Source organism: Rhinopithecus bieti, unplaced genomic scaffold (genome assembly GCF_001698545.2).
Source record: "Rhinopithecus bieti isolate Rb0 unplaced genomic scaffold, ASM169854v2 scaffold_20098, whole genome shotgun sequence".
Taxonomy (NCBI): Eukaryota; Metazoa; Chordata; class Mammalia; order Primates; family Cercopithecidae; genus Rhinopithecus; species Rhinopithecus bieti.
In genome coordinates, this window is record NW_016810571.1 from 2,902,977 (window position 1) to 2,922,386 (window position 19,410).

General features: G+C 42.8%; 2 long non-coding RNA genes across 2 annotated transcripts in view; both read left to right on the plus strand.

The window, feature by feature from the left end:
- LOC108542377 (uncharacterized) overlaps positions 1–19,410 on the plus strand; it is a 39,329-nt gene that overhangs the window by 2,642 nt on the left and 17,277 nt on the right. The window lies entirely within an intron of this gene.
- On the plus strand, positions 14,909–15,879 carry LOC108542376 (uncharacterized). Its single transcript, XR_001889258.1, has 3 exons — positions 14,909–15,034; positions 15,149–15,416; positions 15,520–15,879. It is a non-coding gene; the product is annotated as an uncharacterized LOC108542376 (long non-coding RNA).

Sequence of the window (19,410 nt, forward strand, 5' to 3'; positions counted from 1 at the left end):
AAAAAAAAAAAATTACCACCAAATTGGCGGGAGGAGAAAAGAACTTTATGGTTAACAAAATGCAATTAATCTTCAAGTACGGTAAAACACACTCATTTGTACCAATTAACTTCATTATTCTATTTGGAAGATTTCTCTCCCTCTCTGTATTCTAACCTTCTTTTAAGTTTTTAGTCTGAGCAATCTTTACTACCTTATTTCTGGTGAAGATTGCAATAATTTGTCATTGGTGTGCAGGCACTTTCTTAACTATTCCTGTGTTGCAAATAAAAGAGCCAGTATTGCTCAGGAGGTTATCTCAAGGGCCCTGCAAAGCCAAGCACTATAAAATGGTTAGACATTAAAGATGCGAAGAAAATCCATAAAACAACACATAAAAATGTGTCTTCCCATGCCATTTATACGGAAAGATGGTGCAGTTCAATCTTTCAAGCCAAAGACTATTTTAGAGTTCAAGTTTCAATCAGAACTTTCAGAAAGGAAGAGGTTTCCGTCTTTCTCTTTAACCCTCTTCCTTTGGTTGTAAAACTGCCAAAGTTAAAATCATGTGCTTTCTTGGCCTTTCCACTGGCCTTTTTTTTTTTTTTTTTTTTTTTGGAACAGAGTCTGGCTCTGTTGCCCAGGCTGGAGTGCAGTGGCGTAATCTCCGCTCACTGCAAACTCCGCCTCCCGGGTTCACGCCATTCTCCTGCCTCAGCCTCCAGAGTAGCTGGGACTACAGGCGCCCGCCACCTCGCCCGGCTAGTTTTTTGTATTTTTTAGTAGAGACGGGGTTTCACCGTGTTAGCCAGGATGATCTCGATCTCCTGACCTCATGATCCGCCCGCCTCAGCCTCCCAAAGTGCTGAGATTACAGGCGTGAGACACGGCACCCGGCCTCCACTGGCCTTTTGATCTCTCTCTCTCTTTCTCTCTCTCTTTCTCTCTCTCTCAGTGAAATCTGCTTTTTCTAGCTAATATTATTTCTAGAAAATACTTGCTAAATCAGACCTCCAACTCCTGGAGAAAAAAATATATGTATTTATTTAGGCAGATTTATAATTAGAAAAAAATCTGAGAAATGTAGAAGTTCATACTCACTTGAAGAGCCGTTGAATTAACCATTCAACGGAGTTGTTTTTGCTTTAAAAGACTGCAATTCCCTGGGTGCATAATAGATAGTTATCATTCTAGCCAACAGTAATAATTTAACTCTGCCAGGCAGTAATGAGTGTGAACACCAGAAGCAAAGTTAAGGATGGCATCACCAGGTAGGGAGGAAATCAAATCCCAGGTGTCATAGTTTTAATCTTACGATGTCCAAAGACAATTGTGTCAGAGGGAGTCAGAGATAGCATCCAGAGGGAGCAAAGGACATCAAAGGTCAGTGAACTCTGGTCCTAGAGCAGGGAAGGTCTATTTTCTGTCATTTGTTTACACAGCATTCCTTGTTAGTTTTGAACATAGATCATGATGGCCAGGAAGATGGCAATGATTTCCTGGTATGCTGTAGTAGATGCTGCTATGCTGTTGATACCCTTCCCCCTTGTATTCTCTTAGCTCTCACCATTTCTGCACACATCAGTCTGACAGCTTCCAACCACAAACACCTAGGTCTCTTTTAGCGCTTTCTCTAGTTATCTGAACCTTCCCAGAAAGCTGGAAGTGCCAAGAAGTTAACAGCTCCCCAGCAGCCCTTAAGCAATAACTGACCCGAGTTAATACCTTGGTGGCATCTTCCATACTGCCACTGATAGTACCCCAGCAGGAAGGCCTTAGTTGTGTATGGAGTGTATTTACTTCATTTCCTTGCCTGCCTTATATCCCCACTCTTTACTGATGTTTCTTAGAATCACCTGCCAGATAAACTTCTTGCACTGGAATCCTTGTGCCTCCAGAAATGCAGCTGAAAACATAGGCCCACACTGATATAGAAAGGAAGGGAAATTAGAAATTCTAGAGTTATCACAAGATCCTAAAAATGCCCCAATGTCAACAATCTTATTTTTGTGTCAGACATGTTAGTACAGATACCATAAAATATAGGTAATTCTACAGGAGCTAGGTCCAATCTGTGGATTACCAAGACCAATTTTCTGAGCCATGCCCCATCCAGGCAATCAGATGAAGAGTGTCTTTCTGTCATTTAGGGAAAACCATGAACCATTGATTCATGGAGACCAACGAGGTCTTTGCACGTGATCAGGATGACTGGTCAGGATGCCTATCATGTATGCCATGTAAATGTTTCAACAGTGGGGCTCTGCAAAGGGTTTTAGGTGAGTAAGTGTAGAGTGCATTCAAGAATGAAAATTATCAAGTATTCAGAAGGAGATGGATTCTGGGGCTCTGAGAAATGTTCTTTGTGAGCCCTTTGAGAGTCAGGAGCCAGAGTTTCGAATCCTACGTGTGGCTCAGTTTTCAGTCTGAATAAAAACATCCGTGGGGTACTAGACAAGAGCAGTGCCTGGGAGACTCGGGGGACTCAAAACCAGGACATGAACAAGGTACTTGGTTAATTTTTTTGTTTTGTTTTGTTTTGTTTTGTTTTGTTTTGTTTTGTTTTTGAGACGGAGTCTCGCTCTGTTGCCCAGGCTGGAGTGCAGTGGCCGAATCTCAGCTCACTGCAAGCTCTGCCTCCTGGGTTCACGCCATTCTCCTGCCTCAGCCTCCCGAGCAGCTGGGACTACAGGCGCCTGCCACCTCGCCCAGCTAGTTTTTTGTGTTTTTTAGTAGAGACGGGGTTTCACCGTGTTAGCCAGGATGGTCTCGATCTCCTGACCTCGTGATCCGCCTGTCTCGGCCTCCCAAAGTGCTGGGATTATAGGCTTGAGCCACCGCGCCCGGTCTAGGTACTTGGTTTATAAGGAACTCCCATGGCAACCTTCAGAAAGAAAAATGTGGTCTAACAGTAATTGCATAGCTGAGGCCGGAGTAGAGCACCAGCAAGCAGCAAACCCATAGGAATGGGGTCCATTCAACCATCTGCAAATGGCAGGTGATGGAGAAAGGTAGAGGATAAGACCCTGTGGGGGAAGTCTTGGGACATTTTCATGGCTGCAGAAATTGCTGGGACATTTGAGGAATATAAAGGAAGTCAATGTGGTAAGAAAAATAAACACAAGGAAACTGACAGAAAATTAGATTGTAAAGTAACGTAAGAACCAGACACATAAAGACTTGTAAGCCATGATAAGAAATTTGGGTCACATTTCAACTGCAACGGGAGACCATAGGGGCAGTTTTGAGTAGAAGAATGATATGCTCACATTTAAATTTTGAGATCACTTTGGCTATAGAAGAAGATTGACCTGACATTTACCAAATATACCAGAAACTGCTTATGATATACTAGACATTGTGCTAAAGCTCTCAGTGCATGTAATCCTCACTATATCTTGACAAAACAGGTCATTTTTATTGTCTCCATGGCTCAGAAAAGATGTGTCTAACCCTGAGTCTCCCACTGGTAAATGATGGAGTTCGGAACTGAATCCAGACAGAGCCAATTGCAAAGGCTGAACTCAAAATATACCTCAGAGTACTCACAAGAGCCTGTATGCAAATTCCCTGTCTCCAACCTATCACCTAATGCTTTTGATGATCTCATGGGTTCAGTAAGTTATACCACAGAATCCACTATCTGTTCAATGGCTGCCCAGTATGAACGTGGAGTTTTAATGGAACAGGTTTTTGTTTGGGGGCCCCACTTCTCTAGCGTTACAGGTGTGCCTTTTCTATGCATAAAATCTATTGATACTATTACTGAACTGAATTTGAGTCTGCCTGCTCAGTGCGGAAAAGCCAAACACTGACATTGAGATTTGCAGTGAGAGAAAGTGAGGCATTTATTGCAGGGAATCAACCAAGGAGAATCCAGCAGCTCATTCTTGAGAAAAGAATTCCCCAGTGGCTTACATGTAAGGGTATTTTTTGAGACACAGTCTTGCTCTGTCACCCAGGCTGCAGTGCAGTGGCATGATCTCAGCTTACTGCAACCTCCGCCTCCCAGGTTCAAGCAATTCTCCTGCCTCAGCCTGCCAAGTAGCTAGGATTACAGGTGCGTGCCACCACACCCAGCTAATTTTTTTGTATTTTTAGTAGAGATGGGGTTTCACCGTGTTAGCCAGGATGCTCTCGATCTCCTGACCTCGTGATCTGTCTGCCTCGGCCTCCCAAAGTGCTGGGATTACAGGTGTGAGCCACCACGTTTGGCCACAGGTAAGGGTTTTTAAGGTGAGGAAGCAGAGGTTACGGGCAGAGTCATAAACCAATACATGGAGGCTATCCATTAGTTTGACCTAAAAAGGCAGGACATCTTCAATTAGGGGCTTATAGGTCACAGGTAGATTCAAAGATTTTCTGATTTGTAATTGATTAAGGAAGTGAAACTTTGTCTGAAGACTTGAGATCAGCAGAAAAGATGTTAGGTCTGAACCTGTAAGCATGACCTCCTCCAGGCCTCTCGGGAAGAAATTTAGAACAAAGAATTACAGTCCAGAGTTCAGTCCTCAGTTCCTTCTTACCTGGGATGTATGCACCAGGGGATCCATTTGGTGGGGGTCTAGGTTTCTAGAAAACAACTCAGGGACACATGTTAAAATGTAATCTTGGTCGAGTACTGTGGCTCACACCCGTAATCCCAGCACTTTTTGGGAGGCTGAGGCAGGCAGTTCATTTGAGGCTGAGGAGTTCGAGACCAGCCTGACCAACATGGTAAAACACTGTCTCTACTAAAAATACAACAACAACAACAAAAATAGCCAGATGTGGTGGTGTACACCTGTAATCCTAGCTACTCGGGAGGGTGAGGCAGACAGATCACGGAGAATCGCTTAAATCTGGGTGGCTGAGGTTGCAGTGAGCTGAGATCTCACCATTGCATTCCAGCCTGGGTGACAGAGTGAGACTCCATCTCAAAAAAAAAGAAAAGAAAAGAAAAGATGTTACCTTTATGTCCATCAGTGGTGGACTGCATACAGAAAATACGGTACATATACACCATGGACTACTACACAGCCATAAAAAAGAATCAAATCATGTCCTTATTGCAGCCACATAGATGGAGCTGGAGGCCATTATCCTAAGTGGATTAAACAGGAACAGAAAACCAAACAGAGCATTTTCTCACTTTTAAGTGGGAGCTACAAACTGAGTATACATGGGCACGAAGAAGGGAACAGTAGACCCTGGGGCCTACTTGAGGGTAGAGGATAGTGAGGAATGAAAAACTACCTATTGGGCGCTATGCTGATTACCTGGGTGACAAAATTATCTGCACACCAAACCCCTGCAGCACACAATTCACCCATGTAACAAACCTGCACATGTGCCTCTTGAACCTAAAATAAAAGAAAAAAAAACCTGTTATCTTTAGTTTCTGTAGGGAACCAAACATCTCCTGACTCTAACTTCCTTGGTTATTGTTTTAAGCCACTGTTACCTTCTTGATTAATCGAGTTGCTCATTTTCTTCTCTGGACTAGCTAGGTGTCTGGAATTTCCCTTGGAGGAACTCAAGATTTTCCTTTATTTCCATGGTTGGGGGTTCCACAGGCCCGTAAGTGGGGGTCTGTACTCCTTCTCATTACCTGTTTATAGGTGCTACATTCTCACTGAGTTTTGAGGGTGGGCTGGAGGGACAGCAGGACATAGCCTGGGGCCAATGTCACTTGGGGCCCTTGGGTCTCAGGATCTCTTTCAGCAGGCTCAGGCTGATGCTAGGCTCTTCACTGGGACCTTAGCAGTGTCCTTGTAAAACCCTACAAGGGTCATAAGGGGATCTTAAGGGGACATTTGCCCAGAACAATTTAAGTGCACTTTGGGGCATCTATCCCTGCTTCCTGCAGACTTGCATTTTTTTTTTTCATCTATTCCAGACAAGCATGTATCAACCCTGTTCTAAAATCTTTTAAGAAAGTGATCCCACAAGTTTTGCATTACAGGAAAGTACTTCCATTTGGTACTTACAGAAACACCCCTTTACCCAGTGCCACTTAGGAATAAGCAAACCCAGATCCACACTGCAGCTTCTACAAATCCTTGCATGTCTCCCACCACATCCCAGGTGCCCTCATTTACTGTCTTGTTTATTTCATCATCTCAAATTCTTCACAAGTTTGATTGTAATAATGAGCACAAGTTGAGACTACCTCCTAGCTCACAATGATTCTCTCAGTGGTGATCATTCTTCCACCATAGCCTCCCTTCTTATAAGATGTTCTGACCCTTGGCCACAAGCAGTAAACAAATGACCCAAGCAGAGTTATTCACAGTGCCTCACCACCATCCCCTGCCATGGTTCAAGGTATGAATGTGTGATTTAAGCCTGGCCAATCAGCATACTTTCTAGGAAGTTTTTTTCTAGTTAAATTGGAAGGGGTACCTGGGTGCACTGGCGTGTGCCTGCAGTTCCAGCTACTGTGGAGGCTGAAGTGGGAAGATTCCTGGAGCCTAGGAGTTTCAGGCCAGCCTGGGCAATATAGTAAGACCCACCTCTAAAAGAAAATGATAGAAGCCTTTTCCCTTTTCCAGACATGGAGACGTTGCCAAGCTGGAGGCCATATTATCAACCACGCAATTGTGTTGCACTGTGACGATGTAGCCACAGGAAGAGGGAAGCAGAGAAGGGAAACCAACAGGTTCCCGATGGTGTCTAACTCCCTTGTTACTGAGGTTACTACCCCTCCTCTGGGTTTGTTCATGTGAGCCACTGATTTTTTTCTTCCTTCTTTAAACTGATTTTAATCCTGACAAGATCCAACTTTTCATTAAATAGAAAAGAAATAAATTGAAGAGAAAGTGGAAAGAAACAGCTCTACAGGAAGGGGCACCCTGATGGTGGAAATGATGGTTAATAATGCCACACTGAGAGAAAGAACTGGAGAGGCAAGGAGCAGGCAGAGCACGCAGTTCTGCGGCGCAGTGCGGGATGTTAATAACTCTGACCCTGAATCTGTGCCAAAAGTTCAATAGACTCTGTGTAAGTGAGGGATAAAATAATAGCTATTTTAGAGATATTTAAATCCAAATGGCGAATTCTTTTTAGAGTTCAGGTATTTGAAGGACTGGATTTGGTTATGAAGAGCTACATGCTGAATTCCAGACAAATAAAGCACTTTAAAAAGGACTTTTACCATATCAAATTCATAATTTTTCCCAACACTCTAAAATTATTTTCTCTTACAGGTTCTATTTTCTATTCCAAAAGCAAACACTTGTATAAACACAGATTTCCTTTCATTTCTTCTCCATTTTTTCTTGCTGTTTGATTCATTCCTGTTTCCGTCATTTGGGCCTGTTTGTCCACAACTTGCTCTACCTTCAGCACTGGCCATATCCCAGTCCTCAGAATTGAGGTGTTTTTGTTGTTGTTTTTGTTTTACCAAAGGTGCATTCATTCAAAAAGCAAAGCTTCTACCTTCTGGTAGTTTATCTCCTGTGCTTGCCCTACGGCCCTACGGTCACAACCCCAGCTTGCTGCCCAGGAAGTGGTAAGGCAGATCCATGAGTTAACAGATTGTCCTGAGTCATGGTTCTAACCAATACTCATCCTCCTGGGACAGAGGCTCCTGCCCATCCCCCAAAGATGTACCTTTGGTAAATTCCACTTCAGCCACTGAACTCCTGTGCTAACTCTATAGCTCGCTAATTACCGCCTTCCCCTCCTGGGTGCCCTGGGCCCCTGCCTATCCAGCAGGAGAGCCTCAAAGCAGGGCTTAGCCCATGAAAGTTCTTGGTTTTGGCCAGGAAAGAATTCAAAGGCAAGCCAGGGGTAGGGTGGAAGAAAACAGCTTTATTGAAGAGGCAGTGTTACACCTCCAGCAGTTACAGCTCTGTGACCGCTCCTGCAGAGCAGGGCTACTGCACAAGGTAATGTGCTGGGAGGAGCAACTCAGGGCAGTTCCCAATCATATTTATACCCACTTTTAATTACATGTGCATCAAAGGGCGGTTGATGCAAAAGGATGATTGCCATGGAAAGGGGCCATAACTCCAGGGGCCATGGCAATGGTAAACTCATGTGGCACACTGGTGGGCGTGTCTTATGGAAAGCTGCTTCCACTCCATTTCTGTCTTAGCTAGTCCTCAATGTGGTCTGGTGTCTGAGCCCTACCTCGAGTCTAGTCCCACCTTGAGTCTAGTCCCACCTCCTACCTCACCACCTCCTGCCAGATCACCTTGGTACAACCTGTTTGAGTTCAGTTGTTCCTGTCATCTCCCACTAGGTCATATGGACCCCTGCTTACTCACTCGGAGTGTCTTTCTCCCATTACCTGCTACTCTCCACCTCCTGCTAACCCCCATCAGGGCCCATCTGGGCCTATCATGCAGCTGCTGATGCAGGTAACATTTATTTCTCTGGCTTGAAGCCCTTTGCCCTCTTGATCCACCCTCCAAGTTTTTCTAACTGTGTGCATTTCCACCATCCCACTGACCCCCAAATAGCCATGTCCCACAGGTATTTCTAATATACAATCCAGCTTCTTGTCTCCATTGGTGTTGAATATTATATATGCTTCTTTTATTAGTATAGTTCCTAAGTATATGACTTCCATACCTTTTGGCATGTGAATCTCCAAGACTTTTTTTCTAATTCTTCTAAGCTTTATACTGAATTTTACCAATGACTTGTAATTTTTTTTTTTTTTTTAAAGCCAAAGTCTCACTCCGTCGCCCAGGCCAGAGTGCAGTGGGTCGATCTCAGCTCACTGCAAGCTCCATCTCCCAGGTTCACGTCTTTCTCCCACCTCAGCTGGGTATTACAGCTGGGATTACAGGTGCATGCCACCATGCCCGGCTAATTTTGTGTTTGTAATTTTAGTAGAGATGGGTTTTCACCATGTTAGCCAGGATGGTCTCAATCTTCTAACCTCGTGATCTGCCCATCTCGGCCTCCCAAGGTGCTGGGATTACAGGCGTGAGACACTGCGCCTGGCCATGACTTGTAATTTATATTGTGTTATACCTATGCCACCACCTCTTTAAGATCTTTGCATAGTTCTGCCATTCCACTTTTATCGCATACTTGTGTTTTTGTGTAATATCTGTATATAACTTCCCCCCTTTTGAATGTTCTTACTTTTTCAACATTCTGCCATTCTTGCCGAATTATGCATTTTGTAATTCTATTTCTTTCTCAAAGAGGGACTCCTACCCTTCAGTGTTTTATCTTAGGTAAATAAAATTTAAATTTTTTGAGAATTTAAAAATTAACTGAGAACTTGTCTTTTTCTTCCTAATTAGTCAAACCATAATTTAATCAATTGAAAATAATTGTACATTTATTATTTATAGCTTGCTCTTACTCTAGTTTTCCAGTGGTAGGGATGTGAACTGTCTTTGGGCTACATTATTCTTATTATTTTGTAAAATATTAAAAACAGTCTTCATCAGTGACACCACTTAACTGACATCCAGAAAGCAGCAGAATTGTTTTATCCAACTTGTCTGATATTTTCAAAATCTTTCACATAATAATTCGTCCTCTTCTTATTTTAATTTTTCAATTATTTTCCCATACCTATAATAAATAATATCTATCCATATATCAGATACTGCTGGCTCCTGAGTTTCCTACCTGCTCCAGCCGTTGGACCCTGCATGTGATCCCTCTTTGCTTTGAGTCACCCTCTCTCAGCTTCACCTCTCAGTGCAGCAGAGGCTGCTATGAACAGTCCCTGGGGCGGGGCTTCACCTTACTTTCCAATAACAGTCTCACCTGGAGCAGGCAGTAATTTTTTTTTTTCCTTTCTAGATACATTTTTGTATTGTATGAATACAGAAGAAAAACATGGTTTTCTTAAAGGAAGCAAAAAAATGGAAACCGAACAGTAATAGAAAAATGGTCAAAGAACATGAAGAGGTAATTGACAAAAGAAATTCACTTGGACAATAAACATATGAAAAATGTTCAACACCAGATTAACAAGGAAAATTAAAATCATGAGATGCCCCTTTAATCTAACAGATTGGCAAGATTAAATACATTCTCAATGTCAGAATTCAAAAAATTTTCTAAAACATTGCATTTGCATTGCTGGAAAAGAAGATGAATTGCAACACTCTAAAAGCTAGCTCAGCAAAATGTATCAAATGCCTTAGGTTTCAAGTAACATTTATCCGTACATCTCTGGAAATTTAACTTCTTGGTTAAAAGGAATAAAGAGTAACAGTAAACTTTTATCCGTATGCATAATTATAATGACATTATTTAGAATAGTATAAAAAGGGAAACAATCTAAATGTTCATCCATTGAGGATTGTCTGTATCCATTTTATTCTGTCCATGATGGAAGCCATGAGGCCCTTAGAAATCACACACTATAGGAATACAAAGAAAAATGTTACAGTATGCTGCTAAGAGAATAAATCAAGTGTGAAAATAATATGGATGGCTTAAATCAAATTATAAATTATTATTGAGAAGTTGTTTAGATGCATAGGACAAAATACCAAAAGATGACAAAATGAAAAGTTATTCGTGGCTATTTCTGGGGGTTCTAATGTGGAGATTTTTTCTCTCTTGTGCTTTTCTATGTTCTCCAGTTTGCTTATAATTTTAAAAAACTTAACTTTTTAAAAAGAGTCAACCTTTGGAAACACTGAACGTGTCCCATAACTCAACGTCAGTACCTATCTGTTTCCTGTTTCCTCTAATTCATCTTATTTTTCCTAAATAGTAATGCTGTGGGGCGGGGTGGGGGTGGGGGAAACGCCATCTACTACTTTTTTTCTCTGTTGTTTTGTTGTTAATACTCCTTCACTATTGCTCTTTGTTCACTGAAATATGAATCAGTGGTTGAAATAGATCCAGCATCTTGCCAGTTACTAGAACCAGGAATGAGAGCAGACAACCACATGGTGTTTCCAGAGTTCCAGGAACTCTTCTAGTAATGTGTGTGTGTGAGCGTGCATGTGCGTGTATTTAAATTCTCACACAACAGCTCCGTGAAATAGATCTTAATATCATGCCCCTTTTATGAATGAAGAAAGTGAGAAGCCAAGTGATCTGCCCAAAGTCACACAGCAAGTGCGTGTCCAAGCCTGGATTCAAGCACAGTCAGTCTGCCCCAGAAGTTGTGCCCATCATCACCATGAGATGCCACTTCTACAAGGATACAAGATGCACACAGTATGACTTTTATGTTTTCCGCTCTTTGCTGTTGCACTATTTCAACCGAGGTTAGGGTTAAGTAAGAATTTTTGGGCTGGCTTTGATCCTTAACTGCCATTTATAATATGACTTCTACAGGAAGAAATCACTATGCATTCTAAAGAACTGACCTTCAAATGAAATTTCTGAAAAGTCTTTTTATAAGTTGGGGTCTGCCTGTTTATCTCCCAAGGAGATTATTGCCAAGGGAAAGACGTGTGTTTCCATCCAAAAGAAATGTCTGGAAATTATTTGGCCTTTGGATCCACTCAAGCCATCCACCTTTAGCCAGGAGTTTACTCTGAGGACTCTTCATGAAGTGCTTAAACCATGAATAAAGACTCTTCGGAATGCTAACATCAAGTCACAGGCATGGTTTTGGAAGCCTTAGAATTTTCAAATGGGCACACACATACTTCTGGGAAAAGAGTCCTTCTTGGCCATTTGGCACTCTTGAAGAGAAGGCAGAAAAGCATGAAAGTTGAGCATTTCTTCATCCTTTCGGAAGTAGATGAATGTTCGATAAAGATAAAATATTCTAGAAGAGAGAAAAGGCTAAGGGGCAGGAGAGATATAAACTTGCATAATTTTCATTGTTCCCAAATATATTCTAATATATGCTTGGATTTGCCTGCTAGAAGTAGACCACATAATCAACAGGTTGCAAAAATTGCTTACTGAGCTATTTCAATCCAATTTCTAATAGCAGTAGACAGAATACAATTTTGCTCCATTTCCCTTTCCAAAAGGTAAAGCTGTCACAGAAGTTTCTATTTATGTAAAAGCAATACAGCAATATCATACTGTATCCTTAGAAAAATGCATATTTGTACACATTTTCTCCATCAGTAAGAGAAAATGGGGAGACTCAGACATAACAGGAGAAATCTCCCTAGCTGAGAATTAAACCAAGAAAACTAAAGATACAGTTTAAAAGCTTTTATACAAAACCATCTCATTGGGAAAACCAAAACAAGCAACCATTCCCAAATTGCAAGGACATGAACCACATTGTCACAAACTGGAAATTGTACAAGATTAGGAAATAACAAAATCTAATCTTCTCATGGAAAAAGAAATCATAGTCTTCTGAAGTTCCGCAAAGAACACTGTCCAGCTTTATTACTCTAAGGAAAAATTCTGAAGAGAAAGTAGTGACATTTTATGGTCATGGCGATAAAGCTCATTCTTTACATGTGGTATACATTCAGTAAGTGTTTGAAAACGATCCTATTATAGGCACATAATTTTGATACATGTGTTTATCACTGATTAGGTTTTACACATAGCAGACTTGTATTATATCTGGTTCTTAAAGCTGAGGGACTCATAAATAATCTGCATATTGAGTTGTTGGTTCCTTTTGTTCTGTTTGATGAAAAGAAAGTGTGTTTTTAGAAGGAGAAAACGACTTTTTAATCATTCATCAGCTCTGTTAATAAGCACTCTAAATCCTAGAATGCGGGCTTAGATTTCCTGAAGACTTTAATGGCATATTCTTTTACAATTATTCTTCACTAAGATATCATTTTATTGTATTGACCTTTTTTTTATTTCCATGTTTAAGTCCAATGATACTGATAACAGACTAGAACTGTAGAACTACACTTTCCAAGGTAATAGCCCCTGGACACATATGGCTATTAAGCCCCAGAAATGTGGCTGATGTGAATTCAAATACACTAGGAGAATAAAATACACACTAGATTTGAAGGCTTAGTATAAAAAAAGAAGAATGCAAATCATCAACATCATAATTTTTATATCACTGACATGTTGAAATGATACTCCTTTGGATATACTGTAACATAGAAAATATATTTTTAAAATTCATGTTATCCATTCTCTATTCTCTGTCCTGTCCCCTGCCCCAGCAGGCTGACCTCTGAGGACTGAGTCCCCCAGGCTTCGTTGATGGCAGGTTCTCGGTTGAGTTCAGTAAATGGGTGGCCCTCGCAGAAGATCTGAATGTGAGAAAAAGGAGCAGGCAAGACAAGCCTTTACTCTTCTCCCCTCCCTACCTTAGGTCCATGCTTCTCAGAGAAGCTGGGCACCACGGTAACAACAGTTCTAACTTGGTGGCTCCTCCTCTGGGACTCCACCTTCCCTGGGCTCTGAAAACACGATGTCCTGCTTCATCACTTAGGAAAGTAGCACTTCCCACTGTGACTGTACTCTAGGTGCCTTGTCACCCACCTTTGGTTGGTTTTCTTAGACCCGCCATTTTTTTTTTTTTTTTTTTTTTCTTTTGAGACGGAGTGTCACACTGTCGCCCAGGCTGGAGTGCAGTGGCATGATCTCGGCTCACTGCAAGTTCCGCCTCCCAGGTTCACGCCATTCTCCTGCTTCAGCCTCCGGAGTAGCTTGGACTACAGGCGCCCGCCACCACTCCCAGCTAATTTTCTTTTTTTTTTTTTTTTTTTTTTTTTTATTTTAGTAGAGATGGGGTTTCGCCCTGTTAGCCAGGATGGTCTCGATCTCCTGACCTCGTGATCTGCCCGTCTCAACCTCTCAAAGTGCTGGGATTACATGCATGAGCCACCATGCCCAGCCTAGCCCTGCCAGTCTTTAGTTCATCCCTGTATTAATTAACCTATTAATGCATTAGGATTTTATGCATTAATAGGTGCATTTGAAGCACATGCGGTGAATTCTGCCCCTGCTGGCACCCTGCCTGATGCATAAACCCATTCTTTTCTCTTGTATAACAGTAGAAAAAGCCAAGATCCAATATCCACGGACAAGATTTCTTAGATTATGTTAAGATGAGTTTGATGCATTGAAATCAGCATATGCACTCTTTTTCTTAATGATCCAAGAGCTCCTTGGTGACACAATAAAGTCAATACGATTTAAACCCTGCCCACAGTGGCCAAGCCACCATCTCACTTCAAGAATGTGAGCAAATGAGGAAAGCCCACAGAAAACAAAACTGTGCAGCTGAAATAGTACGTGCCCACAGAGCTGCAAGCACAGTGTTTGAGAGTTTAGAGGAAGAAGAAATGTGTGGATGTGGTCTGCATTTCCCACTCTGTCTTGCAATCATTTTTCTAGCAAACAGCAAGAAATGTGAACATTGGCTGGAGCATAAAATCTGGCTATCACGCAAGGTGTTGCAGACCTGTAGTCCTGGCTACTCAGGAGGCTGAGGGGAGAGGACACCCCGAGTTCAGGAATGCAAGGTTGCAGTGAGCAGTGATTGCACCACCGTGCTCCAGCCTAGGTGACAGAGTGAGACTTCATTTTTAAAAACAAACAAACGAAACAAAACAAAATACTGGCTAAGGCAATAACAGGTGGTCATAATAATAAGTGTAGCTAATGACTATCTAGTAGCTCCTATTAGCCTAACATTCTGCTAAATACTTTACACAACTATTGCTATCACTTCTGAATAGTACTTGTCATTTTCCAGGTACTTTTTATACTAACACTTTACCTCTATTAACTCATGTAATCTTCATAACAGCCTTAGAGACAAATACTATGGTAGTCTTCATTTTACAGGTGCAAAAACTGGGGTACAGACTTTAATCAACTTGCCCAAAGTCCCACAGACAATAACTGGTGGAACTGGAGTTTGAGTGAGGCAGCCCAGCCCCAGAGACTTCATTCGTGGCCATTATGCCCTACACCTTCTCAAAGGCTGAGTTAATCTTCACAACACCTCATAACGCTCTGAGGAGAGCAAAGGTTCAGAACTGCTTCCCAAACTCACCCAAGATCATGAGACTAGTCCCCATGACACTAGACTGCCTCCCAAATAAACCTGGAAAATGAACTGAGGCCAAACTGTAGAGAGCTTAGATGAATACCTTACTGTAAAGATGAATACTTTAGTCAATCTGTCCTTACTCCTTAACTTCACTCCTCTTCATTGTCCCCATGCTTCGTGCTCTGTGTAAGTCACCCAATCGTTATCTTTGACTCCTTTTCCACATCTCGCTCCATTATCTGCCTTCCCCTCTCCAATAGTTTACCTTCCATCCTCATCTTCCTGCATTAACTTCAACAGTACCAGACATTTCTCAATTGGCCAAGTGCTCTCCACTTTCTCCATCCCTACCTTACATGTGGAAGAATGGAACTAACCCCAACCATCTTCGTCAGCCACCCTTGATTTCCCTCAGCCAATCAGCAGGGCTATTCAGAGGAACTGGTTCAGAAACAGACCTAGCAGACTGCTGGAGCCAGCTCCCAGGGGCTTCAGAGAGTCCACTGCGGCCCCCTCTACCCCACGCTGGGTCCAGGGACATCACATTGGTAGTCTGAAATCAGCCACGGTGAGAGAGTTTATGCCATAAAAATCAAACACTGCGTATCAGGGTTGTTTTGTTTTTTTTTCATTTTTACCTCTTTTCTTTTTCATTTTCTTATTTGAGAGAGACAGGGAGAGGGAATTGCTAGACATTCATCTATATACTACTTGGATGAACAAGACCTAATTTAGGTCCATGAGACGTGAGGAGATATTTAATCAGGGTTTGGAGAATTGAAGAAGATTCTATTCTTTTGTGTAGGGAGAGTTATAAAGAAATTGGGTCTGAGACTACTAAAGCCATTTTGGCCATCAAAGGACCTAACCGGAGGATAGAGTTGATATACAGAGAAGAGCTGCTCTGAAAGGATCAAAGAGGTCTGGAGTCAGAGAGCACTGATGGTGTGGACTTCTGAATCCACCCCCAAAGCCCGTATGCCTCTTCACTCTTCAGTTAAATGAGACAATAAAGTCCCCCTGTTTTAAAAGCCAGTTTGAATTGGGACTTTTATGGCCATCAATTGAAAGATGTTGAGTGGATACACAGAGTTATGACTTAGGAGCAAGGCCAACCCTATTGCACAAGCCCAGGGGCACCATTCACTTGAAGTCTTCGTAAAGGGGAGTCCTTCCTTGGAGCCGGCAGGGCCCAGCCTGTGCAGCCACATGTGGCAAATGTAATGTGCCTAAGAAACAGCCTATTCCCCCCTGTCATTCAGCAGGAAGCCCAGATTCCCTGCTAGTACCCCATTGATTCCTTTTATTTCGCTGCCCATTTTCATTCATCTGTTCTTATTACCCTGCCGCGTATAACACACCATTGCCCTGTTTTTATTTTCTCACTTCTTCCAACAGCCGACTTTTACTGCTTTCTACCCTTATTCTCTGTCTTCTGTAGCCTTTGGGAATTTCTAAAAAGAATAAACAGATTTTTTAAATCCAGGCCAGCTCCATCGATTAATCAAAGCTTTCCCATCAGTCTTCCAAGTGTTTATCCTGTTATTTTGCTTTCTGTTCAACCCATATTGACCAAGCTGGCTCATTCCTCATGTGCCAAATATGTCCAAGAAGTATGTGTTTCAGCACCTTTGTGTGTGATGCTCTCCTTGCCTTGAATTCCAAGATCCTTTCATCTTCCCATATTGAAATCTCATTTCCAGCAATTCCCAATTCAAACCCCATTATGATTGTCTTGCTCCAATATTATTATAAGAAACAGACCTCTTCAGCCAAAAAAGCTAAATGTGTTGAATTAAAAAAATACAGGCCTAACTCACAGAACCTAAGGCATAAAATGCAGCCAGGTCTCATATGAAATTGGAGTAAGAGAAACCAGCAAATCAGGAATGGAAGTTACTCTGTCCGTCTCTGGAGCACCCCGTTCTCACTTGCCTGCCTCTCTATTCGTATCCGTCTCATTGTTGTTGCTCTCTTCACATCTGCTCTCTGGATTTTGTGTATGTCTGGTGGTTTGTTTGTTTCATCGATTCCAGAGTCTGGTGGAAACTGAGTAGGTTCTCACTATGTCTCAATTTCGAATGTCTTGGAGGAAAAGCTAACAGCCAAGGCAAGCCAACGGGTTGTTTTGCCCCTGGGTCTGATGTCCGCCCTGTGACAAGTCAACTGTGAAAGAAGGTACATGACTACATGGCACCTTTGACTGTTCCTTCCAGGGACGTGGAAAGATCAGACTCTCTAAAGAGGAGGTGTAAGGGCATGGAAGAAGGGATTGGCATCCCTAATATGCTAATCACGCCTTACAGTGATTCCACATCCCCCACTTCTTACTATATGTATTTAATACTGTTGTAAGTTAGAGTCATGCCCACTTTCCCCACTAAGGTACTGGGAACAGAGATCAGTTTATCTGCATTTTTTTTTTTTTTTTTTTTTTTGAGACGAAGTCTCGCTCTGCCGCCCAGGCTGGAGTGCTGTGACCGGATCTCAGCTCACTGCAAGCTCTGCCCCCCGGGTTCCCTCCATTCTCCTGCTTCAGCCTCCCAAGTAGCTGGGACTACAGGCACCGGCCACCTCGCCCGGCTAGTTTTTTGTATTTTTTAGTAGAGACGGGGTTTCACCGTGTTAGCCAGGATGGTCTCCATCTCCTGACCTTGTGATCGGCCCATCTCGGCCTCCCAAAGTGCTGGGATTACAGGCTTGAGCCACCGCGCCCGGCCTATCTGCATCTTATGTAAGGATCACTATTGTAGTTGGATTCTCCAGAAAGCAGACTCCGAGATACAGGTTAGCATGCAGAATATTTATTAAATAATATCATTGGTATCAAGTTCTATAGAAGGAAGGGGAAGAAAGCAGGAATGGTCAGAAGGAAAACTGTGAGCAAATTCATGACAATGAAGGCCAAATCCAAATGACAGCCTCAGCCTACCCTATGGGGAGTTCTGGAGAAAACTTAGCATTATCCTAGTAAGGCTGAGCTCACCAGGCCTGTATCCTGCATCTTTTCAGTCACTGGATGTGAACTATCCGAGGGATGGGGGCATGTATTTGCATGAGGGGTCTTTCCACAACTGAGGCAATCTGGAAGTGCTAACAGCTGGATACTGGGTGCTGACAACAAGCCCAGCAGCTGCAGCAGTAAGTATTTTAATGCAAGGCGGTCTGGATGGCACACCACAATGACCACAATGACGACTACAGCCACCATTGTGCCTTACACAATGCATGTGCTTACACATCTGTTAGCTACTTCAAAGCAGGGGTGGGAGGAAGAATAAGAATAACTGTTAAATGAAAGATTAGAACGGATATTTTTAAAATCCCAAGATTTGAGGCTAACAATGTATACAAATTCCACATCTGCCTCTTACTACGTTACGGAGCTTCTCTGTAACATCCCTTCACTCCCCTGAGGTGATAGCAAATATGCTCCATGTATATCTGTCCCTAATATTTGCGTGACCCAGAGAAGGAATACAATGAGGTTCCCACCCCTCGTTAGTGTGTAAGCACCTCAACCCACATGCTCAAGTCCTGTTCACACTCTTTCCCCAGTACCCCTCTTAACAGCAGCCCCTTGGATCACTCTCTGCTAAACAGACTTGGAAAAGAGGCCCTCGCAGTCTTTGGAAATGGGGTTGAGGCCATTTGCTTAGGGAACCTAAATACCCCACTGCCTGAAGTGGGATCTAGAAAGAGCAGCACAGCTCTGAGCGGGACTCCCCTGGGCCCCAATCTCCTCACTTCACAAGGAGAAGACTGGGATGCCAAAGTTAACATAGGTCTCCCAGGCCAGGCGCGGTGGCTCACGCCTGTAATTCCAGCATTTTGGGCGGCCGAGGCGGGCAAATCACCTGAGCTTAGGAGTTTGAGACCAGCCTGACCAACATGGAGAAATCCCGTCTCCACTAAAAATACTAAATATACAAAATTAGCCGGGCGCGGTGGTGCATGCCTGTAATCCCAGCTACTCAGGAGACTGAGGAAGGAGAATCGCTTGAACCCGCGAGGCAGAGGTTGCAGTGAGTCGAGATCGGCCCATTGCACTCCAGCCTGGGCAAGAAGAGTGAAACTCCGTCTCAAACAAAACAAAACAAAACAAAACAAAACAAAACAAAACAAAACAAAACATAGGTTTCCCTAAAGCACAGGACCCAAGAAAGGAGTCCTGGATGCACCAATCAAAGGCTGTACGCAGTTCAATAGTTCATGCCATCTGAACCTGGAATGAAGGACCCATTTAGGCCAGCTATTAGTGTTCTTTAATTTTATAAAAAGTCCCGGCTGGGTGCGGTGGCTCACACCTGTAATCTCAGCTCTTTGGGAAGCCAAGGCGGGAAGATCATGAGGTCAGGAGTTTTAGACCAGCCTGGCCAACATGGTGAAACCCCGTCTCTATTAAAAATACAAAAATTAGCCAGGTGTGGTGGCAGGTGCCTGTAATCCCAGCCACTTGGGGAGCTGAGGCAGGAGAATTGTTTGAACTCAGGAGGCAGAGGTTGCAGTGAGTGTGAGATGGTGCCACTGCACTCCAGCCTGGGTGACAAAGCAAGACTCCG